The sequence below is a fragment of the Thunnus thynnus genome, chromosome 23 (assembly GCF_963924715.1).
Source record: "Thunnus thynnus chromosome 23, fThuThy2.1, whole genome shotgun sequence".
Classification (NCBI taxonomy): Eukaryota; Metazoa; Chordata; class Actinopteri; order Scombriformes; family Scombridae; genus Thunnus; species Thunnus thynnus.
In genome coordinates this window covers 19,614,877-19,640,863 of record NC_089539.1, presented here as the reverse complement: position 1 = coordinate 19,640,863, position 25,987 = coordinate 19,614,877, and the positions used below count along the sequence as shown (strand labels likewise).

At 38.8% G+C, this 25,987-nt stretch overlaps 1 long non-coding RNA gene across 1 annotated transcript in view; it reads left to right on the top strand.

Moving 5' to 3' along the window:
* LOC137176200 (uncharacterized) overlaps positions 1 to 25,987 on the top strand; it is an 84,709-nt gene that overhangs the window by 44,374 nt on the left and 14,348 nt on the right. Inside the window, exon 4 of the long non-coding RNA XR_010925821.1 lies at positions 25,633 to 25,744. This is a non-coding gene — a long non-coding RNA (uncharacterized lncRNA). The remainder of the gene's footprint in view (positions 1 to 25,632; positions 25,745 to 25,987) is intronic.

The following is a 25,987-nucleotide window of genomic DNA, read 5'->3' as shown; positions in this document are numbered from 1 at the left end:
AGACGATACCCATCAGCCAATAACTGACTAGAAAATGTGATTAGAAAATCAGGACAGTGGAAGACAGGAATACCAAACACATTAATTTGCATTTAATGTGAGATTGTTAAGGTCTGTTTAAGTGTGGACAATCCCCTCCAAGGATAAACCAAACAGAATACAGACCGAAGCTTTAATATCTACTGCCGGTAGCGAGAAATTTGTGCATTTTATGGGTAAAAATGTTGATAAAAAGGTTGTATCTCTATTTCTAAACTAGGGTTGTGTTTATTTCTGTTGGGTTGAGGGAGGACAGAGCCCGAGAATGTCAAATGTCACAGTAAATGTCAGTGGAGTGGCCACCAAGACGGCAGTGTGAAAGTGTTCATATCTGTGAAAGAGGGTACACTGTTCAGTTTCTTTTACTTACACAAGAAGGTAAACAACAGTTTCTTCAAGTTACATCAAGCAGAGTAAATATAAGAAGAAAAGCTGCTTAGCGTCAAGTATTTCGACATCAGTAGGAGATTTATTTGGCATTAACAAATTACCTTTTACATCAGAATTAGAAAGCTGTTCATCACCTTCAGTATTAAGATGTTATCATGATATTTCAAAGCGGGCAACCAAGGAGCCTTGTGGCGACAGACACGCTTCAAGAACATGGGCTGTTACATCTGCTGACATTAAGGGAGCCTGCGAGTGAAGAATGATTTCATCATTAACATTCATGAGCGGGAACATGGATGGCTTCCAACACGCTGCGCTGCTGCCTAAAACAAAACACAGCCAGACAATACTGAAATTACAGCCGTAATTGATTATTTTGGAGACAGTGAGAACATCATCAGAAATCTGAATGCATCAGCACAACTTGGGGAAGACAGACAGTCCTTTGTCAATGTCAAGAACACTGATTGTGGAGGAAAAAAATCACAAAAAAACCCCATTTAGAGTACAGGTTACACAGTGTTTGTCCCTCAAGAGCTGCACAAGTTTGTGGACGATGTTTTTACATGTTCTAACAGTTGGTGGAAGGTGATAATTGGTCTTGTTTCTAGCAGCTTTTAGTTTTTCTTGACTTGCTGCCCTGTCTCAGCCATAAAGACACGATTTGTTGAGGCTGGATCAATTTGTTACTAAACAGTTTAATGACACCCTGGCTGCCCCCCCGTAGCACGCTCCTAAAAAGACTGTTTTGTGTTAATTATTCTCACAACACTTGAGGCTGCTGAAGCTGGGATTTGTTGCCTGTGAGTGCCATTTGGCAGATTTAAAAGCCTCAGCAACATGACAGGCATTAATTTCTTATGTTTATACACCCCAGAGAGTGTGTGCCTCCGTGCTCAATATATTTTTGAGATGGGACACAACTATTTAAATACAAAAGAAATAACTATAGGTGTGAGGTGCTCAGTCTAAAGGGATAGTAGAAATAAGAAAATGACAATATATTATTTACTCCACAATCTCATCTTCTTCTTAGTTTTGAATATGTAATACCTTCACAGTGCATTTTTCATCAGGAAAAGTGACAAATATATACTGAAAGATGCCAGTGTGATCACTGTTCCTGTTGGTAGGCAGGATTGTCCTGATATACAGCGCAGAAAGTAAAATGGAAGAGCTATAGATATATTTTTATATGTTTCTTATCTTTCCCAGCAGCCATTAATTTCTATTAAATTCCGTACGGTATGAAATTGAATCAGCAGACAACTGGAACTTGCTTATGTTTTGTAATCCAACATCAAGTCTGCATTCATTGTTACGTTCATGTTAGGTTATCGTTACGCAGTAATTCAGTTTAATTCAGTTGAAAAGTCTACAATGCAACATTTCACACTGATAATGTAAGTTTGTCAGAAACTAATGCAGATATGATGTCCACTAAGATTTTAATATTATAATAAAATGGAACGGAAACCAGTGGAAGCCATGAAAACTAGAAAAAATAAACAAATTTGTCAGTATCATTGTTTGCAAAATGGTTATTGATCCTTGATTCGTACCAATTGTCCTTAGAATAGAATAATAAGAATAAATCTGGGTTATTGTTCAAGAGAAGTGGGATTGTGCTGCTAAAAAAGAAGTCTGATAATGCAAGAAACACGAGCAGGTGGATGATGCAGGATACACATTCAGGACTGAGACAAACCTCCGGGTTAGCAAAGCTGATTTGTAGGAGAACGTGACGAGTGAAATTATTACCCAAACTGTCTCACATTCATCACAGTTTACAGTCTGACTTCCTGGTTCAAATTTATCATGCAAGCTCACACTGTGCATTTACACAGTTTTCCTGTGCAGTGAGGGATTATTTTACATTTTACATCCAGATAAAGGAGGGAGGTTGGATAGTTTGGCTGTTCCAAATTGTCTGGGGAGTACAGCATTATCATAACTAATAGGAATGATGAAAAAAACTATGATAATAATAATATAAATATACTTATAATTAACCAGAGTTATCCTTTAATTTTATATAAGTGTAGTGTAAGTAGAATTGATGGTTTTTGCAGGTTTCATAGCCTGTTTTAATTGAATATATCATGCAAAGTGCCTGTTTTTGGGCTCATTCTGTGAAGTTCAGTCCTTTAGCTCACAGCTCACATGAATGAACCGACACACTATTCCCCAATTATGTTGAAAAAGAGAACGAAATATGCACATTCAATAGCTACCTTTGCCGAGAAAAGTCTGCCTTGCAGTTAACCTGTTAAAAAGGCATCTTTCATTGCCCTCATGCAGCAGGTTTGATTTAATCACGGATTTCCTAATGGCTCTGTGGTTTAATTAGGCCATTTAAAGGTTAACTGCCAGGTCTGCGCCCATATCCACAATGTCTTTCACATCTTTCACCGCTGTGCTCCCTCTGCAGCTAGTCCCTATCATCTCCACCTTTGTCTATGGAAAAGCAGATATAGGGAGCCTATTTTCCCAGTATACTTTTATATAAATAATGAGTGTTCCCTAGCATGCATTCACTTCATCTCGTCTTGCACATTAATGCCTACAGACTCATTTTTCACAGCAGGTACACTTATTTCTTCTCACACTTTATAGCATACATGATATCTAACACAGAATGCAATCAAATTATATTATACTGAAACAATAAATCTTTGAAGTCGAACTTCTTTTTCTTTTTTATTTGATAATTCATTAACCACCTGACATTTCCTGTAAGCAACTATGCAGCTATGTATCTGTGAAATAGGAAAAATCAACCATTTATACTCCATTTTACATACTTTTCTTTGTATATATTTATTTTTTATATATATATTCTTTTCTGATATCGGTAAAAATCACTTTAAAAAGATTATTAAGTGGGCAGCAGGGCTTCTCTGTGGTTTCTCTTGTGTGCACTTCTGTTAACACTCAAACAGCTCAATAGTTAAACTGAGGAATGTTTCACCACAGTTTTATTAATATTGATCAGGGTGTCATGTGTTTTACTGCTGCATGACTCTGCCTAAATGCTTTGTGTTATATGTGTATTTTTATTGTCCTGCACATGTCTTAACTGATTTTATTCTGTTTCAATATACATTTTACGTTATGTTGGTCTGTCTGTTGATTGGTCGGTCCACCACTGTGGTCCAGATGTAAATATTACAGTTATAGCATGGATTGCAATTAATATTTTTTACAGACATTCATGTCATGGCATGGTTCCCAGATGATGAGTTTGCCTCTGGTGGTTGACATTAGTGGTTTTTGGTGAAATGTCTTGAAAACGACTGCATGGATTGCCATTAAATTTGGTTTAGGTATTAATGTTCCCTTCAGGACAAATTTAACGACTTTATGTAGCGCCGTTAAAAATTTAATTTTTCCAATACTTTGGTTTATGACTTAAAACCTGCAGAACTAATGACATTCCCATCAGCCTCAGCTTTGCTTTGGGTTTAGTGCTTATTAGCATATGTTAGCATGATAACACACTAAACTAAGACGATGAACATGGTAAACATCAAAACCTGCTTAACATCGGCATGTTAGCACTGTCATTGTGAGCCTGTCAACATGCTGACATTAGCATTTAGCTCAAAGCACCACTGTGCCTGAGTACAGCCTCACAGAGCTGTTATAAGGTGGCTGTAGACTTGACTTCTGGCTAGTAGCATTAGATGAAAATTGCATATTCTGACATCGGTGCATGCATGGTGTATTGCCCTTTCCATGCAGCTTGTTGCTGTTCTCCTTGAAATTGTATATTTTATACTTTGTGGTAATGTTATTTCATTTTTAGGCACTTGAACAGGCACAATATTAAAAATTGTACCTTTAAGGCTAACTCATTTATGGTTTTTAGATGACCAGTGGGTATAATCCCTTACAAATAATTGAAGGAAATAAAAAATAGATAAGAATTAAACTGGTCTCCTATGGTGGCAGCTATATCAGGGCTGTAAATTATGATCTCATGCACGATAAACATCAGTATGAATTCATAAGGCGTCAATCTTTCCCCACTCTTAATCTCTGTTTCACTCTGGCGTGCACACACAGACTCTCACCACGGACGCACTCGGATAAGCGGTGACTGATCACGCTGAGAGCGTCTCACTGGGATGTTCAGAACAATTACCTCTGCCTCGCTGCCACTCAGGACCCCTCAGGTGAAGTCATTATCTTAACCAGAGGCTGCTCGCTACAGTCACAATTAATTCACATTAACAGTGCAGCTTGGGCCACCAGGGCCATCTGGATGCATGGCTCCAATTATACTCATTACTGGACAAGGCAAGGTCCTTGACATCGGGACTTTTTAGTCAGCTGCTACAAAGCAAAAAGGTACTTTTAGGTGGCTGCTTTACAAAAGGAAAGGTAATGGTTGCTGGAGTTTTAATGGTAAGTATAGAGTTAGAAATTTGAAAAGTAATTTTCAAAATTCAAAGGAGTAATTTGCCTAATTTGCTACTTCAAAAGCTAAAAGTGAGGAAGGTCTAGGTGACACAGATTTGTTTCAGTATTTTTTCATATAACTGATTATCAATCGTAGTGGATACTTGGTTATATCCAACTTAACAGAAGGCAGCGTTAGCAGAGAAGACCATTTTCTCTTGGAACAAGAAAATATATCTTGTATCCATGTGGTTCTGTCCAAAACCACCTACTTTATTTAACAGTATGAACATTTATTTTCTTATGTTCCATTATTAAACAGCTGCACAGGCACTGATAGGCTCCCTTTCTTTCTTGTATTTTGTCTGTTTTGATGTGGTCCAATTCTTTCATGATGAAAATGAACCTTAAACAATAAATCCATCAAACTGTGTGGCGTTCAAACAGTTGGTCTTAGACAGAAGCATTTAAAATGTAGAAAATCCTCCGATCAAATACTCCTTCAAACATATACACAGGATATATTTATATAGATATGGGTTACTTAAAGTCTTCTGCAACTCATATTTACTTATCCAGCTTTATATATCTTTATCTGCTGGTTAGTAGTTGACAATTTGCACATCCATTATTATTTTATAAAGTTCTATATAAGACATGAATGACTCCTGTTTGATCATCTAAAAGCAGATGACAGACTGTTCTCACCAGAAAAATGACAGCGTTTGCCAGTTGTTCAAACAGGTAAAAATGACACATTTACATTTTAGTGAGAAGCGACTTGTGGCCAGGCAAATGATAGCGGTTCGGAATGAAAGGAGGAAGTACTGTGACATTATAGTGCTGCAAAATTTTTTGCTTTCCAGCAACTCCTGAGGGAAATATCTGGCTCTTTAGCAGCTCCGCTATGTTCACCAGCTAGTCTCTGGGCAGGTAGTGTACAGTGGGTTTTTAGAGCTTTCTCTCTGAAAACAGCTGCCTGCTGCGGCTGAAATTAATGCTTTGAGAGCAGTGAAAGTAAAGTTGCAGATGGACAGCAAAACAATGAGCTGAAAATCCATAAAGCCGAGGAGAGCTGCAGAGTCGCTGACAATTCTCGATAGGTTCGTCACTACAACCCAACGCCAACACATTACACATGGCTTCGTTTATAAAGCGCTTTTATTCAAAGCACCTTACAGTATTTCCCCATTCACACTCACATAGATGGCAGCAAGCCACCACGCAAGGTGGCTACCCTGCCGGCCCAAGGACACTTCGACATGTGGACATTGATACATTGGTATTATAAAACATATTGATTATAGCTGCTTGCTTTCTTTTAACCATGATCACGATCTCTCCCTAACTTTACCCAAGTATTTTTAGTTTCCTAAACTTCACTCAAACTTAACCAACGAATTGACACATCAGAAAATGTTCATACGAATCTTTTATAGCGGTCATTTGAAAGTTTTGGATCAGAAAATACTTAAATCAGTTGTTTTGGATGGCACTGATAAACAACCTATTTTGTTGTTAAGGTTGGTGGACTTGTGATGATGACAAATGGCTAAATTGTGATAGTAGTAACCTAATAGAAGATTATTGTATCCCTTGCTGTGTTTCCTGCTTTATAGACATTTTACATCTCTTATATCACAGATTTATATGTTTCAAAGACTGTGTGCACCTCAAAGCTCAAAGACGAGAATCTTGGAGTGACTATTAATAGACTTTGTGCTGCTCATCACTTAAAAGACTCCTAACATTTCCAAACTGCAAAGAGTGTAAACAAGGCTGTTTTTCGGGGGACTCCTTACTTAATATTATTCTCTGTAATGTTTTTGTGTTGTTCGCCTTTATAGTGTGTTTTTATTTTGATGGGAACAAGCTTTTTCCTTTAAATATTATTAAATTAGTTTTTTGTGGAAATTTGTATGCTTGTGTGTGCAGATAGAGAGAATTACAAAGGCACACTGAGTACATTAGGAAATACGGCAGCCTATCTTTGCTTTTAGCCGTCTTTTGATCCAGATTGATTTTACCTTTTACTGTACATTCATTTTGAAACGACAAGCCTGACCTTAGGACACTGTAATCATGATAATAAATGTACTGTCATATCTCTCTGATTAAAGGCAGCGCAGTGGGAACGGTATCAACGAGGCTTAGCTGAAGTTAGTGATGGCTATTCAAGTGTCTTTTAACCTGACTGTCAAAACAAAGAACCTTGTGTTCACTCACTGAAACAAGAGGAACCCGAAGGCTTTATGTACTTTATGCTTTTTTGCATAATGAATCAAAAGTTTTCAAATTAAAACTTTCGCTGGTCTTCTTATTGCCTTAGTGAAGACATTACAAAATATATTTATTCATGATTGTTTCCAAAGTAATAAAATCAAGCCTGCTCTTCCCTCCTACACCCAGACGAACGTGTGTGCTGTGCATCTAATGTATTCTCTTTCAGATGGACTAATCAATAACCGAGTGGCCCATGCTTTCACTCCTGCTGGGGAGGCGGGAATGAAACATGTTGATGATGGAGCTGTAATTCACTTTAAAAATCACCCCCTGCAACTCTTTCACCTTTGGCTAAATATTACTCCTGAGAGAACAGTCGAAAGATATTGCAAGTATGTCTTTCAGTTGTTGTCTCTTTTGTACTTTATTTCCATTTTGGTGCGGGAAACCACACGTTTAATCATTTCTCCTCCTCTGTCCAGATTTACTCCAGTGCAGACATCCGCAATTCAGTAGTGTTGGTCTTTGATTGAGCTGTTGTCATGGTGACCTGGATGTTCGATAGATACCGAGCTGGAACGGAGAGACTCTCCCCGCTTCTAGCAGAGCTATAATTAAACACAATTTAAAGCAAACCACAGCGTTAATCTCTCTCAGTGCCGGCTGATGCGGGTTGTGTATATTGCAAGGATGTGGAGAGTGCGTGTCAGTCAGCTCGCCAAACCCTCAGCATGATCCTCAAGAGAATAGGGTGATGGCGTGCCAAGATGAATGGCAAGATAACCTCACATCCGCCAAAACAGTGGCAGGAATGTAACTTCAAGTTATATAATTTACTGTTTTCTGCTGATTACATGTCTGGTTCGGATTGCGTGCATGCATGTCTCATTCATTGTCGAATAAAATTTGATCAGCTTGTCTAAACATTGATCCTCTGAGCATGTAAATGTTAGATTACACTGGATGGAAGAAGCACGGATGGCACAAAATTGCTAGTCAGACTGAGAGATGTTTATCAATTATTATGTAAGTCAAACATTGCACAAGACAGATGACTAGCTCAGACAATCCCCAAAAGAGAGGAGAAAAAAAAACAAGAGAAACATTTTGTTCGAACATGTGCTCCTTCCCTGAATAGCTGGAGATAAACCTCATGAGAGGTGAGCAGACGAGATGGGAACACATAATCCCAGATGAAGACACAAGGCCTTGGCGACTTTATTAGAATTCTGGGGTACATTTGACCGAAATCAACAGTACAGACACCCAAACAAACAGGGCTAGAGAGCGTTTTTTATTGAGCTACTTGCACTTCATTGTCTAACCACACTGACAACCCCCGGCGAACACTAGATGACCTATTCTTAAATCCTCGCCCACGCACGCAACAGAACTGTCAATGAAGCTCCCGTTTGAAGGATTCTTCCTCTTCTTCATCATCAAACTTTGTTTTCTTTTCTAAAGGTTATCAAAGGTAATACAGAGGCACAACGCTGGCTGGGTGGTTATTAATACAAGGCAGGGCTAAGACGCTCCATGTCTGTTACATAAGAGTGGATAGGTACCGTGTTATGTAACACCTGTTGTGCAAAGTGCAGCACCTGCTGTGAATGACACACATGATTCGAAAATCATCTTTTCACATAGAAATACACCAGAAGTCCGTTAACGGCGGCAGACTGGATCCTGGTGGACTGATTAGTTTTAGTTTTAGTTTCCTTCACTGGTTTAATTAGACTTTTAAGTGTTTTATGTCATTATTATCAATTAATAAATTGATACATTTAAATAAAGCATTATTAATCAAATTAGCTACTGTGATTGGTGCATTGAAAAACTACAAAAGTTAATGAAATTTGCCAATAATTATACTTCCATACTCTGTTTAAATAAGTAAATAATTAATGATTGAAATTGAAAATTGAAATAAAATTTGTTTCATAAATTCTAATCACAATTAAATGTGTCCACATCATATTCTATTTTGCTTTTTATTTGTTTCTTGCTTCAAAATTCACAGTTTCCATTTTGTTATCCCTTAAATTTAAAGTGTATGTATAGGCAGTGTGTCCCTGAAAAATTAAGTGATGTCCAATCAACAACATGCAAACAGGAGCTCAGTTGAACTTGGTCACTGACTTCTTCCAACACCACAACTCTGGTCAACATGTAACAGCAGGTCAACGTTTTTTTATCAGTTTATTAGTTTATTAATAGATGAGGTTAGGCACCAAATAGGGCTACCTGACATGGCAGATAAAGAAAAAATCCCATCTTTGTTGTCCAACTTAAATGTTTGAGTTCTGCATCTCTTCACCTCATCCTGGTGCACCAAGCTGTAACAGACTCATTACTGTCATGCGGCTGGAGAGCAGAAAACACCCCCTCTAACTATAGTTAGGTGAGTTTTTTTCCACCATCGGACATCAGCAATCAGCCAGCCCACACTTGGAAACAAACTTTGGCAATTTTCACCACAGACAGTTAGATTCACCACAGTGAGATGTATGTTTTATCGAAAGTGGTTTCAAAAACAGTGTTTTGTTTTTTAAGACTTCAAGAATGAGGACTAACTGGTTGGTCTGATTCTTCCCCACCTCTCGATCTTTTCTATGGGAAGCATCAGTGACAGTCCCAAATGGGGCAACTAAAAAATGTTTATGCAACTAAAACTATGTGGTCAAGGCTATGGAAAAAAATGTTGTGATAGTTAAAAGAAATCAACATTACTGTTGGTAACAGATGGGGTACCAACAGAGGTCTCTTTTGTCAAAGTTACATGCTTTGTTGACTTAACGCTCCAATCTGACCTCCTCTCTAAGAATTTTTGTGTTATAAAACGTTGCCAGATGGGAAATGTAAAAGTATTGTGCCAGAGGCTTAAAATTACTGTTTTTTGAGGAAAATTATTGTATGTGAGTCGTAGCCAAGAGAACAAATAGGCGTAAATGTGTAATTTCAGAAAACACAGCCTGTGCTGGCTGCAACGTGTGCTGTGTTCATGAACGCGCCATAAAGTCCCACTTTAAAGATGCTCGGTCAACAAATACAACTCCACATTTCTAAATTACTAACATCTTATCAAAGGAGGCATTTCAGAGAAGAAAAACATGCATGTTAGAAGCTATTTAGACAGCGTGACATTTAGATGTTGCTGTAGACATCTAGGCAACTGTCCAATCTGTTGTGTCCTCCCTCTGTGCTGTTGATGTGAGTCTTTAATCTCCCACAGCACTGGAAGGCAGCAATTGACATGAATTGTGAGACATAGCACATACAGATTGCCATGCACTAATACTAAGTGTCACAAAATTATCAAATTATCGTACATTATTGGACTTCTGGCATTGTTGATCGTACATCATACAGTTAGGAAAATTGTCATACAAATATGATAATTATCATCCATCTGGCAACGCTGGTGTTACATCACACTACTTCTATGTTTGCTTTTGACAGACAACAGTCATTATTTAGATAACCACAAGAGGTCAACATAAGTTACAGTTTTAGGAGTTTGAACAAACAACCAGTGATGTTGTTTTTCTGGTGAGGACAGTCTCACAATTAAAGACTGAAAACATCTTTAATTATTCATGTGGCACACCTTGTTGATTCTTGTTGATTCTTCCTCACCTCAAAAACAACACAGAATCTGTGAAACAACTTGACAAAAGGACATAGATGAAACCAGCAGCCTGCCTCGCCTGTGGCTCGGACCTCTCGCAGGCAGGCGATGATCCTATCTGTCTGTGTGCACCCTGTGTGTATGGGTGAGCCACAAAGATAGTGAGCCTATAGGGAGAAGCAGCTCATCAGCACATCACCTGGGACAAAAGGCCAAAGCAGGAGGAAGGATAACACTGTTGTGTAATCACAGCTAACAGAGACGCCGCTCAGGTCTGGGTCTAATTCCTTTTTATCGGACTGGATTATCAGACTCGGGCTAATGGTTTTGGAGAATGGACAGGGCAGGGATGTAAAAGCAAGTGATGTGTGTTGTCAGGCTCTTCTTTATTTCAGTTTGAGGCTTTTAGGATGCAGAGGTTTGAGAAATGGAGAAATAAAAATAGCAAGGATAGGAATGAAAACTACCAACACACAACATGCATTTTAGTGAAAATCACTGTTTTGTTTCACAAGAAAACTGCACAGGGTACCTTAAAGATATATTGTGTTTATTTTAACATTGGCATGACGGTTGTGTAAAGCAATGTTCTGTCCCAAAAGACAGACAATGAAAGCTAAATCATAGTCATCCAGGGTTTTCCCATAATATGTAATTTCTTACTTGGAAAGATAAAAAAAGAACGATGCATCAAGATCAGTGGCCACCTCCATTGTTGATGCAAATGGTAGGCTGTGAAATCTCAGTCCAACCCACAAGCCATCAAGTCTGATTGCCCTGTGAGAGTTACATTATACTTTGGATTTCAGCTCTACCTGGTAATTAATGCGGACAGCGTATTGCCTCAGCTCTACAAATGAGCGAAATGTCCATCTATAGAAGAGTGCAGGTTGGATGTGGAAGTGAAAGCGTCAATTACTGCGGTGGCACGTCACTTATAAACCAGCATATACAGTAACACTGTAATGATTGTAGAGTATTTCACTCGTTAAGTGCTGTTTCTGAGAAATATGTCCAAGAGATTGTGCAGAACTTGTTACATGTTGAAAATCAAATGCCATAAAAATAAAGGCTGTTTAGGTTTAAACAGACTGTTCTGTTATTAGCTGCTCCAAAAGAAAAAAACAAAGTAAAATCCACAAACCATTGCCTCCATGAAATCCATTTCCCTTTTATAAACCTTAATTAAATCCTGTTTGGTTGCATTCTGAGGAGCATGATGACAAATAACCAACCAGAAATTGCTAAAGATCAGGCAACGTTCCCATATGGGGCCGATGGTTAGCCGCAACCCCTCATATTTCATGTTAGCTTGATGCTTTCATAGACTGTGTGTAAAAATGGACATAGCGAGGTTTAAAGTCACCTATTGGTTTGCATTGGTGTCGGTTTGAAGCCCAGCATTGCAGCTTATGGTTGTAGCCATTTGGAGCCAGGATCTTCCATGTTCATCTTCAATGTTAGCTTACTGGGAACACCCAGCATTGCACACTTTGGCTAATGGTAGCCAGTTAAGCTAACAGGGCAGGTATCATACTTAGCAAAATATTGCGACAGTCCGACCCTGTGCGAGTCCAGGAGCCAAGGAGAGCAGCAGGTGAACCAACTGTCAATCACAACTGTCAATCAACGTCAATGATTTTACTTTGTTTTACGTTGTTACCTGCTTAATTACAGCATAGTCACATTCACTCCATGGAGGTCAGACAGAAGTGCTACATTATTTTGTTGTTGTCATTGTTATTTTTTTTCCAAGACCGTCATAACTAATTTCAGATTAGCGTCAGAGGGGGTGTGAACAGCCCAAACATCTGTGCTTTCACTATCAGTGTGAATGTGTTTAATTCAACACCTCCACTGCAGTAATCTGCAGCCGGCAGATTCATCTATAGGTAATTACCCTCTTTATTTCCCTCTTTGAAATCCAATGAATCCCCCTCGGATGTAAACTGGTCAACATTAAGAGTCAGAAGAGAAGAGAAGCCACTTGGCAGATTTGTGTACTAATGAATTAATGGCAGTCATGGCTCCTCTGAGCCTCCTGTGGAGAGAACGAGCACTTGAGAGATTTTCTATTACAGTAGTAACAAATGTGAGTGAAGAGAGGTTTCACAGACTGAAGGTTTCTGTCTTCGCCTGAATCTCAAGAGACTTTCATTTATTGCTCTCTTGAATCTGAATAAACCACTACATGCTGTAGTGGATGAAACAAGGCAATAAAGTCTATTGACAGCTGAATTGACAGGTCGATCAACGTTATTGTATTACTCTTGGTGTGAAAGCTATGAAATCAACCTCTTCTGTCATTTTGAGTAATTCTTTTACTCACAACATGGCTATAAATCAGTCTGGGAGCAGATTTCTATACACTATGAACTCATTTTTTATGCTTTCCGGGAAGGTGGCGTGTTTTTGCCAGTCTACTGAAGTAAAAAATAAATTGTCTTGGGAAGCAAAAGGTTAGTAAGAAGGATGTAAGTTTAAAGTCTTTCTCTTCCAGATCGTTCTGTCTGTCTGGGTCTGAATATGTCTGTCACTCCCCTCAGTCTGAATGCTTTCTTTGAATTCGCCTCAATTCAGCAAAGTGCTCTTTACCATAGTCTCTGAAGCATTTCTCTGTGGTATTAACAAAATGATGGATTCAAAATGGCCTTTTTGATTACTTTTCCACCATCAGTGGGTAATGCTTGCAGTTTTACATGCTGCTACACACCGTATGTCATAAAATGGAGAAAAAAAAAGACATTTGATGGAAAGGAGTACCATTTAAAGCCTAGCCTGCATATGTGAGAGACAATGCCTTATTGTCAGATAGGTATGCAGAACTATTCATTAAATATCTCATTAGATGTTTTAATATGGCCTTGGGCAGAGATCCATCGAGGATCAAGACATTTACTCCCCTCATTAACCATTCAAAATGACACTGTCTTTGCTTTCTGGCCTCCATATTTGGACCCAGAAATAGTCTTGGCATATTGTCATGTGCTTTTTCCTGCCTGATTTTGAGAAGAATTATCATCACTCGCGCGGACTTACAGAAGTCTTGCCATCTGGAAGAGTCGAAGTAATAATCTTAAAAACTGGCACCTACCTCCTCCAGTATCAGTTTTCATTTTAAGCATCTTGTTACATTAACCCTGATGAATTTAATTAAACCGTCACCTTCCTCCTCCTCCTCCTCCTCCGCTTCCACACACACACACACACAGGTGGATTATTGGAAACGTGTAGCTGTCAGCTCCTCTTGGCTGTCCTTCTCTCCTGGATGCTTTTGCTTTGTTTTTTTTTTTTGATCCAGTCCAATGTGACTCTGGCTGAAGCCTGAAAGAGCTGCACTGTCAAGGTTAACAGAAAAGTTTGTTGTATATAGTTCTCAAGGTTACACTGTTCTTTGCTTATGATCCTAGTATTTATAAAGGTTTGTGTGCATCTGTGCGTACTCTGAGAGTGTTTTTGTCTATAACCTCTTTGTCACATTAGTGCGGAGGTGTTTGTTGTATTTACTCACTTGCAGCTACATGCTGACATGTTGGAATAGCTTTTCCCCCAATGTCCCTGATTTAGTGTTATGTTTTCATTATCAGTAGCTCGGCTAGGTTGTAATTTTAACAACATGGGCACAACACACACGGGTTCTCGTAACTGGTGTCAGCTGTATTTACTTGTATGAATCAGTAAGTGTGCTTGATCTATCCTCTGCTAATAGCCAAATATGTTTTGCACTGTTTGTGCATATGATAAATAGCTTCAGCCCTGCCAATTAACAGTCTGGTTTCAAGAGTTATTGCTTTGTTATTGCTTTCTATTGTGTTCACCAGCTGTCTGTGGGCTTCTGTTAATAAAGACAGACCTGTAAATTTTACATTTGCCTCAAATATCAAGGCTTTAGTGCCATGTTAGTAAAAACTGTTATGATTTATACCCAAATTTTCACCCAATAAAAATCCTAACATCCAAAATACAGCCATGCTTAATGATGGTATGCTTCAAGTACAGAGTAAAATGCCTCCAATGTGGCTCCAATAATACATATATTCAACCTTTATTAAATGCATACATGTTCCTAGAGTATGGAAGAAGGTGCTAAATGACACTGAATAAATGCATAATGTTGCTTAAAGTGCCTCATATACAGTGCAGCATATATATATAGTTTTAATAGATAAATGTGGCTACATAAGCGATTACTTCAAATGTCACAAACCGCAGGGATGCGGTGTTGCGTAGAGCGAGAGGCCTTTCACTCAATACTTGGCAACCTTTTTCCTGAGGAAAACATTTGGAAGGGGACAATTACAGAAGGACAGGATTTAGTCCCCGCACCATCATAACCATCCCGCTGGCGAGAACGGAGGCGGGGAAGTTGGCTTTGATTGCGGATGCATTGGGTTCAACTCTGTCCAACACTCCCTTTTACTGATTTTTTGCTATATCACATCAAGATTAGAAGAAAAAGGTCAGTGCACTTTCAGGAACTGCTCAGTAAAATTGCACCAGTGCTTTTTATTTTTTTAGCCATCCCAACCTTTTTATGAGCCGCATCAAAGACAATTTCTTTGTTATAGAAGGTGATAAACTGACAGACCCTGACATATCTCATCTTGTTATCATTATGTAGTTAGTAACTATATGACGCTTCAAATCACTCATCAAATATCTCATTTAATATGTGGCCTTGTGTTTTGTGATGTTGAGCCACTGCTCACTTTCCCTGAAACCCTGTCTCATAATGGAAAATAACATTTTTATGAATCTGAAACTTAAGAGAGGGAAGAAAATTTGTCCTAAAAAGTGTAATATGACTGTAAATGCAGCAATTCCCTTCTTATCTCATTAATATTCAACTTGGTTTTTAAACAGTAATTGCTTAAGACTACATCCCTTCAACTTCAATCACATATGCTGTTTCATCTTCCTTTATGGTGAAACCCGCAAATGCTGCATCATCTGCCAATGTAAACATTTTGACAGCCTCAGAGACTGTCAAACAATAACTGGTGTGCAGTGAAAACTGGAAAAATGAAAGGGTACAACCCTGGAGAGCTCTTCTGTTCCACAAGAGTTTGAATAAACTGCTTTAAATATTCCCAGTGAGAGTACCTACAAACACTTTAGTGAGCTTGAGCAGTGATTTGTATGTTTATGTTCCTATCAAGCCCCACCTTCCCACCCTACCTCCCCCCATTCCCACTCTTGTATGCCTGTGCTTCATTACTCCACATCTCCCCTAACCTTTAAATACAGATGCATTTGCTCCCCTCCCGGCCAGCTTAGTGATTCTCCTGCTGCCTTAAAGGTTAATAGATTTCCCACCCCCCTTGTGCAACGGAGCGCAACTGGATGGCAGTCGTGGACATGGTGTGGTGTGTGCATCACATTGGTCCGTCTGACACATACAGTGAGAAGTGGATGACATATAATTGACAGGAATTTGATGGTGCCCTTCTCTAAAATACACACACACACACAGCAAATTTGATAAATGTTATGTAAAATACTCACGCATTTGCAGTTACAAAACAATTTGAGTGATTTGAACCCAAAAGCACCACTCTTGCTGCTTCAGTATATTTTGTCTCCAAGCACCATGTTTCATTAGGAATAAGCTTCAAACAGAGACCAGTCTGTATTTTGGTTTGTGGGCAGAGTGGTAGCCTTATTTGTCAGTAACCATGAGGGGACTCCCACTGTTCACCCATACAGGCAGGAAAGACCGAGAACACATGTCTGACACAGAAGAAAGAAAAAGGATTGAGCTATCAGAAAGGGCATGGCGAGAACTGATGGGGCAAATTGATTTCTCTCAGGGAGACAGCAGCTCTGATGATCATGCATCGTATGTTGTGTTACATAAGCATCTTGCCGCAGCTAAAGGGAATGACAGAAGTAAACAAGGCATAATTGTGAATACAAGCAATTGGTAGTGACAGGGTCGGAGACGTGGGGCCACTGGAAACCAGGGGGGAAAATTCTGCACTGGAAAGTCACCAGGAAATCCAGTCATTTTCCATGATATTATTGTCTCACATCACCGAGGGCTTGTTAGCCGTAAGATTCTACATGACAGTGGAAATCAGTTGCACTCACAATACTATTTTGGCTTTCAAATGGTGCTACTCTGAAATTATTGAGTGATGACGGTTGCATCCAGGCATGAATTTGGCATTTATTTTCATTTTAGGCAGACTTTTTGATTTTATTTTGGTCTTAATGCATTACTTAATCTCTCTCACTGGCTGAATTCATGTTGTTGAAGAAGAGGCAACACAGTGAACTGTAGGCGAGGAAAGGAGGAAAATGCAGAAAATACTTTAAATTTACATGAACGCATCTTTGATGAAGCATACAGGCAAAGATGATGGAGATGCTCAGTCATTCCTGACTGGATTTTCATCAAAAACCATGCATTAAAACAGCTTTACAGACAGGGTGAGAAAAACATTGTAATAATGACCATGATGATTACTTTGTGTGATTGAGCGAAGTAAAAAAATCAAAATTTACAACCACACTAGTGGCTCTGTAAGGCTCTACCTAGGCACAGCAGTGCTTTGAGATAAATACTGTTTAGCAGGTATAATGTTTACCATTTTCAACATCTTAGTTTAGTTTGCTAACATGGTAACGTTTGTTAATTAGCACTAAACACAAAGTACAGCTGAGGCTGATGGGAATGTCATATTAGTTTTGCAAGTATTTGGTCGTAAACCAAATTACTGGACAAATTAAGTTTTATTTGACTTCATGGAGGCACTAGATGAAACCTTAAGGGATCATCAAAGTGATTACAATTCAAATTGAGGGGGACGTGAGTGTCTGTATGAGATTTTATGGTAAGCCATCCATCCAGATTTCACACAAAACCACACGTCACTAGAGGAAAATCCAGGGGATCACCAAAGTCATTAGGATTCAACCTCTTTGTAGGGAATTAAATTTTTGTACCATGATTTATTGAGCTTATCATACAGCAGAATGAGCATTGATTCATATAAGTGCCAACTGCTCTCACTGTTCAGTATTTTCTTCTGTATAGGCCCTCCTTTTTTCTCACAGTAAAACCTGTATATGGGTACCTATTTTCCATTTACGATGTACATGTATATGTTTCTATGTAATCTCATCTCATGTTTTTCCATCTTTATTTTCAATTAGTGTCACCTGTCTGGGTTATGTGATTGCCTCCCACTGGCTGTTGCTATTATATAAGTGACACCACACCCTTATTATCTGTTTTAAAGCCCTGATGAAGACATACAGTGGTTGAAACATGTTGATTTTTTAATAATTTAGCCACTACAATAAAGGCTTTTCAGTATTTCCTTCCTCGCTGTTACATTTTCTTATATTTGGAGTGCCTGGATTGCTTTCTTGTTTGAAGCACTCTGTTTTTTTCCCCCAGTTTTCCAAGAGCACCCGACACATTTTTGATCTAGGTTTGATTATATAAAGCAACCAGTCATCTCTCTTCACAGCCAGAATCCCACTCATTAGCAGTGAAGTAGTCCTGGCTGTCTCTCTCTTAATGGCATTGCAGATTAGATTCTTAGCTCTGTACTTTCTTAACGTCACGTTCATGCTCATCAATCTGGAATAATCCCTCGAACAGAGTAATTTTTGTGTATTGTCAGGCAGACTGTATTCACTGGCACAGAACTCGCTCAAAGCCATGAAGCAGACACTAATTTGCAAAATCTATTCATTTCGTCTGTAGCAGTGTTGTCATTCTCTTTCATTCTGTTTCTTTATGATTTTTAAATGAGTGACGGTTTGCATGGTGGATGGACGTGAACCATTTCGTCAACCAACTTTCATGCCTGAGATTGAAGTTTGCAATAACTGATTTTTTTTTTTTTTTCTTTTTTGGCCACTGTGGAAACAAGCTGTAAACACAACACTGATATGTTATCACATTTTAAGTTAATGGCGAGCAAATAGCTGCCTATTTACCAGCAAACCCACTGCAACATTAGCAGTAATTCAGGGTCGTATTTCAGGCCACCTAATGAATAAGTCCACTATTCACTTTTATTGTTTTTCTCCAACGACTCCTGCAGGAAATATCTGGCTCTTCATGTTCTCCACTATGTTCTCCAGTTAGTCACTAACTGTGTCTGTCTGCCGTATTTAGATCTTTTCCCCTGAAAACAGCTGATGTTGTGGGCTAGAAAACAGTGAGCTTGACAGAAGCTACAAAGTGTAGAGCTGAGGAGAATTGCAGAGTGAGTTTGACACCATGAGCCACACCGGTGATGCATTGTTAATATAAAAGTGTTTATTATAGCTGCTTTGAAGTCGCACAAATCTATACTTTTATATTACCAGTGGATCAAATAAATGACTATGTAATGGGAGAAGCCAGTAGTGACGAACACACAGAGAATTATCACCAAACTCCAATTGACTTTCAGTCTTATTAATATAATGCCCACATTAAACAAAGCCAGCATTCCCACATGAACAAGCATTTGGCCACGGTGGCAAGAAAAAACTCCCCTTTAACAGGAAGAAACCTTGAGCAGAATTGGGCTCTAAGTGGGCGGCCATCTGCCTACAGTGATGCACAGCAACAACAATAATAACAATAACAACTGTAATAATAATAGAAATATGACTAATAATAATAATAGTAGCAGTGGGAGTAAAGCAGGACAAAGGCAGCAGGTGGTCCGCAACCACTAACATGGAAACCTGTGAGACGAGAAAGCACAAAAACTCTGGGGAAGATGCCAAGTTAGTAACATGCATTAATGGGACATGAATGCATACAGATGGAGAGGAGGAGAGAGGAGCTCAGTGTATTGTGAAAAGTCCCCCGGCAGTCTAAGCCTATAGCAGCATAACTAGGGGCTGGGCCTAACTATTAGCTTTATCAAAAAGGAAAGTTTCAGCACTTTGGTTTTACAACCCGCAGATTCCACTCTCATCAACCTTGTTTCCAGGTTCAGCATGTGGCTGAAAGCTCTAATTAACCCACCTGCCCAGCAACAAACGTCAGACAGACAAAGATAGCAACTAGCTGGTGAACATAGTGGACAACTTAGCAGCTAAAGAGTCAGATATTTCCCTCAGGAGTTGATAGAGACCAAAAACTGAGCTAAAAGAGTGAATATTAAATACACCAGGTGACCAAAACATGATTTCAAATGAAAACTAATTGCTTCTGGATGTGTGAACAAGCAAACGATTGCAAAACACATAAGCCATAACAACTTGAGAAGGTGACAATATGTCAGAGGTGTGTGTGTGTGTGTGTGTGTGTGTGTGTGTGTGTGTGTGTGTGTGTGTGTGTGTGTGTGTGTGTGTGTGTTTCAGCTTTTTTTGGAGTTCTTCTGCCTCCAAGTGGTTGTAAAAACCAGTTAATGCAGGTTTCACCAAGATTTTATCTTGATCAGCTTCATCAGAGGCTTCCACACCCGAACTGAAGCTCAAGATAGATGACAAACCAAACAAATTACATCAGAAAGTTCATTCTTAAACAGTCTATTAGGGCCTTTTCGTGCCTACCTTGATTGTCAAAAAAAAAAAAGTTAACTGGAAAAAACTCATAAAAACACTTTCCAGGTATTTTCAGAGAGGATGAGAGAGAGAGGATAAGAGAAGATGGGAGAGTAATGCCACTTGAAGATAAAGTAATGTCACAATACTATTATTATAGTGGCAATGAAATGAATCTATTCATTAATTTTTCTCCATCAATTCAAACAGCAGTAGAAGGCTACCCGCTGAACTGACAACACACCCACATCAGACGCACCCGTCTACAAACCAATCAGTGTCAAGTAGGTGTACAATGTGAGTTTGCAATGTGAAACCAAAAGTAACTGGATCAAATCTATACAATGTAACAAAAACATGAGATTTAGTTCAGACTGTCAGGTGTGAAAAAGCCCTTAGATTTACTTCTGATTTACGTCTCAGGTCTTTACACCTTACTACTACTGGCTGCAGCCTGGTATCCTCTCTTTGACATACTGTATGTGTTTTACTTGACAGTTATGTCCTGGTGTGATCATAGAGTACAATTAAATACTTATAATTTAAGTTTCTGTCATGAAGACATGGAGAAGCTGATTTCATTTGGATACCAGATTTCTCGTGAACACTGCACAGGATTTAGGATGACAGGGTCAAAACTGTGGGTGAACAGGAAGTTTTCGGTGAGTTTGAGATATTCTGAATAGAAAAGGAAAAAAAGTGACTCAGGAGTCATAATGCAAAACAGTTGAATATGCTTCAGTTTTCTCTAGCGGAGACTGAAAGGTTTTAACGCTTTTGCATTTCTGTCAGGAACATTCACATCACTTTTCGCAGACCATTTGGCTGTGACAAAGTTGGCAATGAAGACAGGAAGTGAACCACATCTCTGCAAGGCAGATTGTTCACTGAGTAGACCTCGTTATGCCCGTGTGCAGTGTACTCTGCTTAATGTGCTTTTATATTGTTCTAAAAATGAGTGTTTACCGCAATATTTTACTTTTTTTTTTTTTAATTGCAGCTTCAAATCCTGTGGAAATATTGATGTTAAATGGAGGCAAAACAAAGAAACCATTAGAAATGTTTTACTATGGCTGCATAAAATCAATCATTTTGTACATCTATTCATTTCATGTCTTGCAGAAAAAGATTTTAAAAAATTATATCTTGAAAGGATTAAATGAAGCTTCTATTCAGTTTTACCTCTACCAAACTCAAAATGAACCTTTACTTAACATCGCTGTGACTATGTCTGCTGACATGATGCAGACTGTAATGAGGAAAGGTGTAGCAAGCTGTTATTTTCTTGTCCTTATTTCCCCTCCTTTTACTTTTGGAATTGATATTTAGTTTTGTATGTGTGTGTGTTTTCTCTTACTGCTGCGAGTCTGACCTCTGGCTTAATCACTGACCTTTTAATACCCTTTTGAACATGAACACAGCCGAGGACAATTTTGGTTTTTTACAAAGTCTAGCCTGGAGACAAAAAGCAGTCGGTACTGTTCCATCAGGTTTTAGAGCATCTAGCCCTGTGGGAGGCGAGTGGGGTGACCAAATTAGCAGTCTTTGTAAAATATTATCATTATCCTGTTTTTCCCTCATTGCACAACGATAATCATCTTAGCAATACTTACTAATAGTTTCTAGCCCAATTATGTTTTCCTTTCCTCCAACAAATAAGTTATTGAAACTTATAAAACTTGCAAAACAAGATTATTTTGGCCTAAATAATCACAAAGTAACTTTTTTTTAATGATGTGATATCGGACTTTACCATTATTTACCAGTCATTTGATGATAAAACTTTATTTAGATTCAAAGACAATAAGTAGCAGAAGGGTTTGCATCCTCTCCTTTGTTGTCTTCCACCAGCTGGACTCTTAAACAAATCACTGTGTGCTGCCAACAGGTCTGAGCGCACTGCCAATACAATTACTGGATGTCCGTTGCTTTCCCTTTTTGTCCTTCCCAAAGCCATTAAGGCTCCCATCGCCAAAAACCTTTCATCAGACCTGAGAGCACATTTTGATGGACGTGCAGCCAGTTGTCAAGTTAATCAAGGTGTCTGTGAGAGGAGCTGCTCACAGTGTGGTGTTGAGGCCGTGAACGGAAATAATGAGCCAAGTCTAGCCTGTGACCCACAGCTAATGCTGCACACTGCAATCCCTCTACCCTTCCTCCGCACAAACATCAATGTCAGCGAACAAAAAAAAAAAAAAGGTTGTTTCCCGCAACAACCTGACTGTCACAATTTCTCCTTCATGTATAATTGCTAATGACATAGCTTTAGAGATTAATAGTTGCCTGAAAAGCCCAGTAAGCCATTACATTATTGAGGTTAAGGGGTAATTGCAAGCAAGCTAAAATATGACTGAGTACATGCACGGCTTCAGCAGAATCCAATTTACAGAAGCGAGGCATGCATATCCATGTTGACATCCTGAGACATCCTGTAGCTTAGGTAAGATATAATGCTGTATTTATATCCTAGAGTTTTCGTGCATACACACAAGCAAATTAAGGAAATAAATGCATGAGCAGCGCAGATAAGAAAAGAACTTACTGTCACAGTTGGTGCAAGAAATTAAGTGTATGAACAAATTTCGGAGAGACAAATGTAATCATTTAAAAGGCAGCTGAATTTAGTATGATGTATCACAGATAGAACGCCATCATACACTTTTTTGAAAATGACATTATGACCACAGCTGATACTAATAATACTCATTCTTCACTGAATAAATAGTATTTTAATAATGATTTAAATAATTCAATGGCTTTTTCTGCTGGCTTGTTTTGAGACTGTCCTCGCCAGGAAAATAGTATCATCTGTTGTTTGTTGAAATGCTTAAAAGGGACATACAAACATTTTCAGGTCTACATTTTTATTCTGGGGCTCTACTGGAATATCTCTGCATGATTTACAGTTTTAAAAAGTCCTTATTTATCTTATACTGGCCGTTTATGCAGCCCCTCAGTTCAGCCTCTGTCTGAAACAGGCCATGTTAGCCTCTATCCCTTTAAGGCCTCTGTTCTGATTGGTTAGCTTCCAGATGCTGCCCCTTAGCAGACTTCCACCGGCTCGAGAAGCTACATGAACAAACATATTTTGCTTCTTTTTCTTGTTTTTTACTGAAAACGTCAACCTCTCAAATACATCTGTAAATGTTTGAGCCGAAGTCTGACTCAAAATATGCAAGTGGACAATGTGAACAACCCATGGAACAACCTTAGCAACAACCTTAGCAACAAAGACGACAGAACAGACGGCCGTTTGTGGGCATGTGCGAACAATCTGACATTATCATGAGAAGGAGGAGGAGTTAACATTGCAAATGAAGCGTTCAGAGCAAACTGAAGCCCTGGCTTTTGACTTTCAGGGAGCATTTTTACATACATTCACCTCAAGTTTTGGACCTTTGACAATGTTTAGCATAGACATCTGACAATATAACAGTATAAAAATGACAGAAAATCACAAAAAGTATGATAGGTCCCCTTTAAAGATGGATAGTAATACTCTGCTTTGAATAATAATTTGTGTCTGATATGGGTTTGACCTTGTTAGGAATGCTTAAAATGATGTAGACTAATATACAGTCAAACAGGCAGCACAGACTCAAGCAAGAGTGATACTAAATGCAACACTGCTGAAAAGTCTGTAGATTGAAGAGTTTCTTCTCTTGTGTGTGCGTGTTGCTGTTCAGTGTGTAACTTGCTGACGTCAGATGTGCGTGTGTGTGTGTGGCCAGACATAAGGAAATGGCGTGCTAAAGCTGAACTTTAAAGGTGTCTACTAAGTGTCCCTGGAATCAAAGTACAGGGTTTTGCTTCTCTGTCAAGACTCCCTCGCCTCAGACAGAGAGAAAGATTGGAGGGGCAGCAGATGTGATGATATTTCTCCCAAATCCATCTGTTCTCTGCAAATTTCAGTTGTTGTAAGAAGTAGCAGTAACACCACGATACAGTAAATGCCAAAGAATATACGCAAAATATCATATTTTCATGTCAAAACACTTCTGCATTTTGACATGAGAAACCACTGCGATGGCTCGATGAGTGATCACTGCTATTGTGAGTTCAGTGTGATGATGAGTGACAAGAAACAGCTGTCAGCAGTGACAGGTTCTGTAACATCTGTGAAAAGACTGACTGCGGTTTGGAGCTGATAAAGGGGAAAAAAATCAAAAGCAAAAATATGTAAATAACAGTATGAACAAATCACAATTGAAGTTATTGATCATTTTGTTATAACACTGTGAAGAAACCTAATATTTCTTTTAAGGGGACATGAGATGCTTTTTATTGTCAGATGTTAAACGTAGTCAAAGTCTCAAAACTTGAGGTGAATTCAGCCACGCTTCATTTGCAAAATTACCTCTACTTCCTCCTTGTGATGATGTCAGATTGTTCACACATGCCCGCAAATGGCCGTCTGTTTCGTAGTCTTTGTTGCTAAGGTTCCACGCGTTATTCGTGTTTTCCACTTGCATATTTCAGTTCAGATTCACGCTCGAACATGTATGGATGTATTTGAAAAGTTTCAATTTCGAGTAAAGAACAAGAAAAATAAGTAAAATCCTGCTATTACTGTGTATTTATGTAGCTTAGACAGCCTGTTTCAGACAGAGGCTGAACTGAGGGGCTGCATAAAGAGCCAGTATAATATAAATACAGAGAGTTTTGTGAACTGTAAATTATGTAAAGATATTCTAGTTGAGTCCCAGAATATAAATCTAGACCTGAAAATATGCATAATATATCCACTTTAAGCTAGAGTTCTTCAACACACCACAGTAGATGGCCCTTCATATGCTTTAAATGAAATGTGAAACTCTTCTCTGCCCGGATGTATCTACTATCTCAGTACTGAGCTGCTATAAAAGGAAGAGCCAAAGGGAAGTTCAGCAGGCTTTGACAGGCTGACACCAAACTGACGCAGTAAACCGGAGGCCGATCCTTTAAAGCATCGCACAGTAAAAGTGCTGCGGACCTCCGGTCTGTGTCAGATACTTCTGCTGCTACCATCTATTATTTTATAACGGAAGGATGAGATGAATCACTCAACCTTCATCCATCAATACCAACCGCTGCATTGTAATATGCTATCACTTAAGAACCAGCCAGCATTATCGAGCAGGCAAATATTATTGTATTAAATACTTTCCTAATCAGCAGCTCAACTGCATTTCTGCTCTAGTTTCTCTTAACTTTTTATACCACAACACACAATGCAAATCATGTTTTAGCACAAGCTATCTCACACCACAGTATCTTTTTTTATTATGGGCTAAAGATCAGTGATCACTTTTGGCTCAAACCTTTCGCAACAGGTCAGATGAAGCCAAACTACTACTACTCAGCTTTTTATCTTGTCATATTCATAAATGACTACAGTAAAAAAATGAGTCAGCCAAGGTCAGGAATGCTTCTAGTTTGATGACTGACTGTTTTTTCTTCAATTGCAGATGATGTTTTGACCTGTGATCTTCAATGTGCACTGAGGAAGTTTCTAAGCTGAGAGTCGGAGCATCCAAGTCTGAGTCCATGATGCTATAGAGGAAGAGAGGAGGAATTCAGGTACTTGGTTAATAAATGAGTGAGATTACAGCTCTATGTGATGAGTCTACATGATGATACCGACAATATCTAGATCTTTTTTTTAACTTTTTTTTTAAACATAAAGATATAACACAGACAAGGATCACTCAGGTTAGTTTTTAAAGAATTGTGACCAAGATATGTACTGAGTGGGACATTTCACAGTTGAAAAATAAACTAGTCAGTGCTCTTTGGTGGACAAATTATGTAACTGAGACACTG